Below are 9,739 nucleotides of genomic sequence, written 5' to 3'. Positions count from 1 at the left end.
AGGTACTGTGTTACAGCTGCTCTCTCCTCCTCAATGTCATGAACTAGGTCCAAATCCCTCTCCTCCACGGTTTCCCCAACCTAAACTCACTGAGATGAGGTCCAAATCCCTCTCCTCCACGGTTTCCCCAACCTAAACTCACTGAGATGAGGTCCAAATCCCTCTCCTCCACGGTTTCCCCAACCTAAACTCACTGAGATGAGGTCCAAAGCCCTCTCCTCCACGGTTTCCCAACCTAAACTCACTGAGATGAGGTCCAAAGCCCTCTCCTCCACGGTTTCCCCAACCTAAACTCACTGAGATGAGGTCCAAAGCCCTCTCCTCCGGATTTCCCCAACCTAAACTCACTGAGATGAGGTCCAAATCCCTCTCCTCCACGGTTTCCCCAACCTAAACTCACTGAGATGAGGTCCAAAGCCCTCTCCTCCACGGTTTCCCAAACCTAAACTCACTGAGATGAGGTCCAAAGCCCTCTCCTCCGTGGATTCCCCAACCTAAACTCACTGAGATGAGGTCCAAAGCCCTCTCCTCCATGGTTTCCCAACCTAAACTCACTGAGATGAGGTCAAAAGACCTCTTCTCCATTGTTTCTCCAACCTAAACTCACTGAGGTGAGGTTCAAAGCCCTCTCCTCCACGGTTTCCCCAACCTAAACTCACTGAGGTGAGGTTCAAAGCCCTCTCCTCCACGGTTTCCCCAACCTAAACTCACTGAGATGAGGTCCAAAGCCCTCTCCTCCACGGTTTCCCCAACCTAAACTCACTGAGATGAGGTCCAAAGCCCTCTCCTCCGTTGTTTCCCCAACCTAAACTCACTGAGATGAGGTTCAAAGCCCTCCTCCATGGTTTCCCCAACCTAAACTCACTGAGATGAGGTCCAAAGCCCTCTCCTCCACGGTTTCCCAAACCTAAACTCACTGAGATGAGGTCCAAAGCCCTCTCCTCCACGGTTTCCCCAACCTAAACTCACTGAGATGAGGTCCAAAGCCCTCTCCTCCATGGTTTCCCCAACCTAAACTCACTGAGATGAGGTCCAAAGCCCTCTCCTCCACGGTTTCCCCAACCTCAACTCATTGAGATGAGGTCCAAAGCCCTCTCCTCCACCTAAACTCACTGAGGTCCAAAGCCCTTTCGTCCGTGGTTTCCCCAACCTATACTCACTGAGATGAGGTCCAAAGCCCTCTCCTCCACGGTTTCCCCAGATGAGGTCCAAAGCCCTCTCCTCCGTGGTTTCCCCAACCTAAACTCACTGAGATGAGGTCCAAAGCTCTCTCCTCCGTGGTTTCCCCAACCTAAACTCACTGAGATGAGGTCCAAAGCCCTTTCCTCCACGGTTTCACCAACCTAAACTCACTGAGATGAGGTCCAAAGCCCTCTCCTCCGTGGTTTCCCCAAGCTAAACTCACTGAGATGAGGTCCAAAGCCCTCTCCTCCACGGTTTCCCCAACCTAAACTCACTGAGATGAGGTCCAAAGCCCTCTCCTCCGTGGTTTCCCAACCTAAACTCACTGAGATGAGGTCCAAAGCCATCTCCTCCACCTAAACTCACTGAGGTCCAAAGCCCTTTCGTCCGTGGTTTCCCCAACCTATACTCACTGAGATGAGGTCCAAAGCCCTCTCCTCCACGGTTTCCCCAGATGAGGTCCAAAGCCCTCTCCTCCACGGTTTCCCCAGATGAGGTCCAAAGCCCTCTCCTCCGTGGTTTCCCCAACCTAAACTCACTGAGATGAGGTCCAAAGCTCTCTCCTCCGTGGTTTCCCCAACCTAAACTCACTGAGATGAGGTCCAAAGCTCTTTCCTCCGTGGTTTCCCCAACCTAAACTCACTGAGATGAGGTCCAAAGAGGTGGGGTCTAATAGAGATGGTTTGGTTAACCACATTAGTTATTTTGCCTGAAGACTTGTTAGGTTCCCAAGCACTTTAATTTGGCGTCCATGTTTCATGGAAAGAGACAGTAAAGTTTAGCCCAGAGTGTACCAGGTGGACATTGGGTTTGATTCAGACCCTGCAAGTGTGCCAGGTGGACATTGGGTTTGATTCAGACCCTGTCAGTGTGCCTGGTGGACATTGGGTTTGATTCAGACCCTGTCAGTGTGCCAGGTGGACATTGGGTTTGATTCAGACCCTGCCAGTGTGCCAGGTGGACATTGGGTTTGATTCAAACCCTGCCAGTGTGCCTGGTGGACATTGGGTTTGATTCAGACCCTGCCAGCATGGCCAGAAATGAATTCCAATGTCAGTAACTTATAACCACATAACCACCCCAGCCCTTTCATACATGACTAAAAACACCTAAGTATTAGATTTACTGCCATGGTCTAGTATGTCACCGCCACAGACACCATTCACAATGCTGGCTGGGGTAAAAAAATACCCCAGATATGGAATTGCAAGGCTTTAGTTCAGTGGGCTACTCCATTGTTGATGAAAGCAGGGGAAACTACTCCATTGTTGATGAAAGCAGGGGAAGCTACTCCATTGTTGAGGAAAGCAGGAAGTGTTGTGAGTAACAGAACTGCTTGAGATGTGGGGGAAGGGAAGCTGCTCACTGATTGGCTGTAGGGACAAGGGTCCCTCCAAAAATCTATCACTATTCCCCCAAATCTCCCACTAATATGCCAAGCCTCCACAGACCCTGTCTTGTTTTGACTTACAGAACACATTTTTTGACATTCAAATATGTCATTTTAAATAGCTCAATTCAATCCAGCTGCGCCTTTTTAACACAGACAGTTGTTAACACAGACAAGTGTTAAACAAATCAAAATATATTTTAAAATTGAAATTCTTCAAAGTAGCCACCCTTTGCCTTGATGACAGCTTTGCACACTCTTTGCATTCTCTCAACCAGCTTCACCTGGAATGCTTTTCCAACAGTCTTGAAGGAGTTCCCACATATGCTGAGCACTTGTTGGCTGCATTTCCTTCCGTTCCGATTCATCCCAAACCATCTCATAGGCATAGTTGTGTTGTCTTCACAGTTAACTCTTTTGAACTTATCTTCTGCAGCAGAGGTAACTCTGTGTCTTCCTTTCCTGTGGCAATCCTCATGAGAGCCAGCTTCATTATAGTGATGGATGGTTTTTGCGACTGCACTTGAAGAATCTTTCAAAGTTCTTGAAAGTTTCCGCATTGACTGACCTTCAAGGGTTAAAGTAATGATGGACTGTCATTTCTTTTTGCTTATTTGAGCTGTTCTTGACATAATATAGACTTGGTCTTTCAGCAAATAGGGCTATCTTCTGTATACCACCCCTACCTTGTCACAACTGATTGGCTCAAATGCATTAAGAAAGAAAGAAATTCTGCAAATTAACATTTAACAAGGCACACCTGTAAATTGAAATGCATTCCAGGTGACTACCTGATGATAGAAGATAAAAGTCCAAATAAAACATAATAAATGTACATTTGAATGACACTAAGTGGCAGTGTTTTTACAACTAATGCCGGTTTGCCTGAGGCTGATGTCGTGCAGGTGTTGGTACACATGCATATACACACACTCACTCAAATAAACACATACAAGAACACACACATACATGTAATAGTGCCAGACATGCACACAAACATATACAGTTGGCATTGCTGTTATGATTTTAGTTGTCCTTGATGTCCTTTGTTTTCAATTTATTATTTTGTTTTATAATTTTTTTGCATTGTTGTTTGCTGTTTTCTTCTGTCTTTTCCTTTTGTCTCTTTAGTTCATTCTCTTGGTTGTTGGTGCGTTCTTGGAGGTGGGGAATGGAATTAATTGTTTTTTCTTCCTGAGGGGGGACTATGGGAGGGGTCTCGAATGGTTGAGGGACAGCTATTGGGGAACTGTGGGGGGATCTTGGAGGGTTCGGGTTCACGTTTTTTGGCCTGGTGGTAGATTGGTCAACGTGCCCTTGAGCAGGTGCATTGACCCTGGATGCTTCTGTGTGTCGCTCTGAATGGGAATCTGTTGGGTGACTAGTCGATGTAGTTGTTGAACGGCTTCACTGCAAGTATATTGAATGTTTAGAATATTCAATAAATATTCAATAAATAAAATAATTTAAAAAACTTTTGCAAGCTTGAGCTAGATATTGAGCTAGTGTGACCTTCCTAGATATCGAGCTAGTTCCTAGTCCCGTCTCTCAAGTCAGTGAGTCAACACAGGAAGGAGCAATGGATGGATAGTTCATTTATTTCCAAAGCTGCAATGATGGGACACACACAGTATGGATGAATGATCAGTAGTGACGGGATATAAATAGCACTCCCACAGCAATTCTCCATTAATCTGCCCTATAATACACTAACAACAAAAACAGTTGAAATGTCTATCAAAGTTATTGTGATTGTATAGTGGATTTAACAATTCCTATTAATTCCTAATTTACTATAATAAATGAATCAATTGTTTCCATGTGTCTCATATTCACTACATCAGAATAAACTGTCATCCATTTTAGTATCAAAATATATCAAAATAACCTGGAAAATGACTAAATGTCCCCCTCTGGTGGTGAAGAAGTATAACACACCTAAACTAACAAAACCGGGCTAATAAACTGGCTGGTGTTCATGAGTTTATAAAACATATACTTTATACATTTGTCACAAATGACCTGCATTGATGAGACACACAGTGTGGATGAATGATCAGTAGTCGACAGGATATAAATAGCACTCCTAAAGAAGATGCATTTTCCAGTTAGATACCAACTTGAAAGAGGGAACTTTAGCATAAAACCCACATGGAAAACTGAGATTCGGCAAATAACATATAAAGAGGCTTATTTGACACCAAACCAACAACAGTAGTTACTGAAACATACAATGCTAATGTATGATTTAAAAGGTGGATTTTATGATGTAATGTCAACTTTATATATTTCTATCCTGGGACTATTCGATTTTGAACTCACCCACAGCAATTCTCCATAAATCTGCTGTGGATTACCCAGAATCCCCAAATAAATTAATACATATGTGATAATTCAAAAACATAACTGGTTGTGCTTATAGGGAACCAGATCGTGAACAGAACTCAGTTACTAAGTCTTTAACCAAACTGTGTTGTTACACTGGTGAGTAAAAACTCATGCTTCCTACACTAACTTTTTGTCTGAACATTATAATATATATTTTACGTCACACTAGCGTCATTGTCTTAAAGTCGAACATCTCCATCGCAGTCAGATGTGACTGAGCGTTACCCACTCCAGTCAGCAGATGGCGGTGTGCGATTTTAAGGCAATGCTGTTAGTGTGACGTATAATCTAGTGGACGGAACGCTTCTTTCAGTAGCAGCAACAGTTTGTCAGCTACCTCGGTAGCTTGCTAGAAAAAATAGCTGAACCAATAAAGCTCTTTAGACGCTTTAGTGTATATTAGCCACGGTGTTTTAAACCCTCCTCTGTTGCATAGTTAGTTATCCTATTTCATATTTACGGTGTTGTTGTTATTATTCAGCTGGCGGGCTGGTTAAGTTAGCATTAGCATCTCCGACAATGAGTTCACTAAACTACTCTCCTCCTGCTATAGAAGAGAAGGTCTGCTAGACGGAGAAAGAAGCTCTCGTCAAAGAGGAGGAGGAAGAGAAGGATGTTACAATACAAAAACAAGTAGAGGGTGAGGCTGTTACAGGGAAAGAAGAAGAGAAAGACGTTACAGTGAAAGAAAACAGTGATGGAATGACTGCTTTTTTTATTGTTTCAACTGCAGATTGGTTGATTGATGTGTGTTTTTTTTAAGGGACCACCTAGTATTTAAACAGCAACAAAATGGCTGCCAAGAGCTTTGTTTTGGTAAACAGCTGAGGGATGGGGGCTGGAGAAATGTAACCACACTCAAATTCATAGAGAAAGCTATTGTAGCAACCGTAACTCAACACCTAGCGACCTCGTCAAGAAGTTCAGACATCTTGGCGTAACAATTATAAGGTGTTGGCTTGACAGTCGCTGGATCCAGGTTTGAGCTCAGGGCTACCCCCTAAATTCACTACACTATGAATACAAGGACTGGCTTTCCATGAGGTCATAATGATAGTTTAACCAGGTTTCTAGGCTATATAGTATATTCTAGAATTCATCCATGATGTCATAATGATAGTTTAACCAGTTTCTAGGCTATATAGTATATTCTAGAATTGCCAGTGAAGATTTCCTGTGGAGGCAAATTATTAGAGCTGTTGATAAGTAATTGTATAATATTCAGCCAATTCTTTTTTCATGCCCTTACATTAAAGGCAAGACATACCTAGATTCAATTACATTCATGAATTGGTTTGAAACATTTGCTTTAAACCCTTCTCAAAGTTGGTGCCTTGACGGATTTGTAAAAAATGGTTTGTCATGAAACACTATTTTTCTTTATTTAAATGTAACCTTTATTTAACTAGGCAAGTCAGTTAAGAACAAATTCTTATTTACAATGACTGCCTACCCCGGACGACGCTGGGCCAATTGTGCGCCGCCCTATGGGACTCCCAATCACGGCCGGTTGTGATACAGCCTGGATTTGATCCAGGGTGTCTGTAGTGGCGCCTCAAGCACTGAGATGCAGTGTCCGCTGCGCCACCTGGGAGCCCCAAAATCATGTTCTAGTGCTGTCCCCAACTAAAATACATCTTGGTCAACCAAGAGTCATCTGTTCTTTCTACCAATCGCCCCATGTGTTTTTATAAAATCTATATGTGCTGAACTTGTCTGATGCTTTAAGCACGCTGTTTGATTAAATCAATTATACACACAAATGAGTAGAGGGAGCCAGTCGTCAACATAACCCGACCAGAGGGAGCCAGTCTTCAACATAACCCGACCAGAGGGAGCCGGTCGTCACTATAACCCGACCAGAGGGAGCCGGTCGTCACTATAACCCGACCAGAGGGAGCCGGTCGTCACTATAACCCGACCAGAGGGAGCCGGTCGTCACTATAACCCGACCAGAGGGAGCCGGTTGTCACTATAACCCGACCAGAGGGAGCCGGTCGTCACTATAACCCGACCAGAGGGAGCCGGTCGTCACTATAACCCGACCAGAGGGAGCCGGTCGTCACTATAACCCGGCCAGAGGGAGCCGGTCGTCACTATAACCCGACCAGAGGGAGCCGGTCGTCACTATAACCCGACCAGAGGGAGCCGGTCGTCAACACAACCCGACCAGAGGGAGCCGGTCGTCAACACAACCCGACCAGAGGGAGCCGGTCGTCAACACAACCCGACCAGAGGGAGCCGCTCGTCAGCACAACCCGACCAGAGGGAGCCGGTCGTCAACACAACCCGACCAGAGGGAGCCGGTCGTCAACACAACCCGACCGGAGGGAGCCGGTCGTCAACACAACCCGACCGGAGGGAGCCGGTCGTCAGCATAACCCGACCGGAGGGAGCCGGTCGTCAGCATAACCTGACCGGAGGGAGCCGGTCGTCAGCATAACCTGACCGGAGGGAGCCGGTCGTCAGCATAACCTGACCGGAGGGAGCCGGTCGTCAGCATAACCTGACCGGAGGGAGCCCCCCCCCCCCCCCCCTTTGCTGCTGGACTTCGTAAATTCTGCCGTTCTGCTCCTGAAGTTTTCAGTAATAGACTAATTAACTACAGATAGATAGACTAATAGACTAGTAATTGACTACACCAGCAGTCGGCTACCTTTTCCAGTTGGAGTGCCAATTTATCTGACCATTTCTACCAATCTGTGTGCCAGTTATGATTTACATATGCACATTTTACTGGAACAGTTTCATTTAATTTATAATAGTATCTCAAAATGATTGTCTGTGATTAATCTACATTCTATCTAAATGAAAATTATACAAATCTAAAAGTAACTTTTATTGACATTGCCAACTATGTAAAGACACCCTACATAAAGCCAACAAATAAAAACATTGCATTCTGCAGGTAAACAAAGTCTAATCAAAATCAATTCCGAATGACAATAGTTCCTCAAAGTATTTTTGTAAAATATTTCCAGCTCTCGTCCTTTCGATAACCACTCATCATGAAAGGGAAAAATGTAATGCTCTGATCCAGTGGAAATAATAATAATAATAATAATAAAATACTTGATTACTTCTTATCCTTTGCACAAATAGCCTACAGCTGTGTCTGTCCAGAATTCACTGGAGCAGGAAACTGTGGGCCTAGAATATTTTATACAATGTTGCAAGCTTTGCTATCTGAGTTTCCTGACCCAGTTGATAGTTGATACAATGTTTCAAGTTTGTTGTAGACAGACCATGTGCAGCCAATGTGATTTCTAGGATATTTATTTTTATCGGGATGTTTTCTGTTGCTGTTTGGAGGTGAAGAAAAAAATACTTTGAGAAGCTCCACAACTCATTAGTGGTGGTGTGTTAAGACAATGAGAAATACTATCAGACATCCCCATATGGGCACATTTATAGGCCTACATTTGTGTGCAGGCAAGGTAGACTAGTCCTACTTCTATATGCGTAATCAGGTGTGTCCTTACTCAACATTGACAGGAGTGTTTCAAACAAAAGACAATGAATAAATTGACAAAACTGACGCTTCTTATAGGGTCAGGTCTGGGTGGTCTGCCAGGGGCCGTTTCATTTAGTATCCGTTTGGGTCGGTTGGGGAATGATTGTATTTCCCCATAGTATGTTGTACCGAAGTTGACTGACTGAAAGGGAGTGTAACTTTGATAATAATTACACTTCCCTGAAGGAGGGAAATGAGGTTCAACACCTGTTTGTTTTCTTTCCTGGGTCGGTGAAGAGCGGTATTAAATTTAAGGAATAAATCCTAGCTTCACGCTCATCACCTGTGGAAGGCAGGGCTTCCAGCGAGGCGTGGGTTTAATAGTATGTTGTACCTAGTTTCCCTCCTTCAGGGAACAGTAGGTATAGTCATAACATGTGGATTTAATAGTATGTTGTACCTAGTTTCCCTCCAGGGAACAGTAGTTATAGTCATAACGTGTGGATTTAACTTCTAATTGGTCCCAATCCCGGATCCGGGAGCACCCTCATCAGTAAAAAAGCTGACTAGCATAGCCTAGTATAGCGCCACAAGTAAATACTAGCATCTAAATATCATGAAATCACAAGTCCAAGACACCAGATGAAAGATACACATCTTGTGAATCAAGCCATCATTTCTGATTTTTAAAATGTTTTACAGGGAAGACACAATATGTATTTCTATTAGCTAACCACGATAGCAAAAGACACAACTTTTTTTTCTCCACTATTTTTTTACTGCATAGGTAGCTATCACAAATTCGACCAAATAAAGATATAAATAGTCACTAACCAAGAAACAATTTCATCAGATGACAGTCTGATAACATATTTATTGTATAGCATATGTTTTGTTCGAAAAATGTGCATATTTCAGGTATAAATCATAGTTTTACATTGCAGCCACCATCACAACTCTCACCAAAGCAACTAGAATAACTACAGAGAGCAACGTGAATTACCTAAATACTCATCATAAAACATTTATGAAAAATACACAGCGTACAGCAAATGAAAGACAAAGATCTTGTAAATCCAGCCAATATTTCAGATTCTTTAAGTGTTTTACAGCGAAAACACAATTTAGCATTATATTAGCTTACTACAATAGCCAACCACACACCAGCATTGATTCATGCACGTTAGCGATAGCGAATAAACCAGCAAAAGATATTACATTTTTCACTAACCTTCTCAAAACTTCATCAGATGACAGTCCTATAACATCATATTACACAATACATATATTGTTTGTTCGAAAATGTGCATATTTAGCGGCACAAA

The 9,739-nt window shown here is 43.4% G+C and overlaps 2 protein-coding genes across 2 annotated transcripts in view; one reads left to right on the top strand and one right to left on the bottom strand.

The window, feature by feature from the left end:
* Positions 1-9,739, bottom strand: part of LOC139567014 (zinc finger protein 180-like) — a 740,647-nt gene that overhangs the window by 122,063 nt on the left and 608,845 nt on the right. The window lies entirely within an intron of this gene.
* Positions 1-9,739, top strand: part of LOC139567006 (zinc finger protein 180-like) — a 497,856-nt gene that overhangs the window by 76,965 nt on the left and 411,152 nt on the right. The window lies entirely within an intron of this gene.

The sequence above is a fragment of the Salvelinus alpinus genome, unplaced genomic scaffold, assembly GCF_045679555.1.
Source record: "Salvelinus alpinus unplaced genomic scaffold, SLU_Salpinus.1 scaffold_40, whole genome shotgun sequence".
Lineage (NCBI taxonomy): Eukaryota > Metazoa > Chordata > Actinopteri > Salmoniformes > Salmonidae > Salvelinus > Salvelinus alpinus.
Note: the sequence above shows the minus strand (reverse complement) of the source record. Positions and strands in the feature narration are given on the sequence as shown.